Source organism: Penaeus monodon, chromosome 33 (genome assembly GCF_015228065.2).
Source record: "Penaeus monodon isolate SGIC_2016 chromosome 33, NSTDA_Pmon_1, whole genome shotgun sequence".
In the NCBI taxonomy this organism is placed as follows: Eukaryota; Metazoa; Arthropoda; class Malacostraca; order Decapoda; family Penaeidae; genus Penaeus; species Penaeus monodon.
Window position 1 is genome coordinate 35,805,361 of NC_051418.1, and position 295 is coordinate 35,805,655.

The 295-nt window shown below is 37.3% G+C and overlaps 1 protein-coding gene across 1 annotated transcript in view; it reads left to right on the forward strand.

Annotated features, from left to right (window-relative positions):
* The window catches only part of LOC119594438 (G protein pathway suppressor 2-like), a gene marked incomplete at its 3' end in the record, with an annotated part of 24,009 nt that overhangs the window by 1,284 nt on the left and 22,430 nt on the right, over positions 1–295 (forward strand).

Below are 295 nucleotides of genomic sequence, written 5' to 3' on the forward strand. Positions count from 1 at the left end.
TAATTAGAGCACTGCAGCATGAAGCGCTATGGCCTCTGTGCCAGTTAGCAATAAGGCAAAGACCAACAAACCTGTTTAAAAAATTTATAATGACCTTATTACGTCTGATAGTTGAGGGGTATGAAACATACTAGGGTATTATTGGGCAAACTGGAAAAGATGATCAGTTACACTGAAATATTGCAAATAAATTCCAGATTTTTAAGGAAGGCCCTCGACCCCTCACCCCCCCTAACATTACATATACTCATGAAGCTTGCAATGAAAGTCAATGTAGAATTAAAGATGATATTTT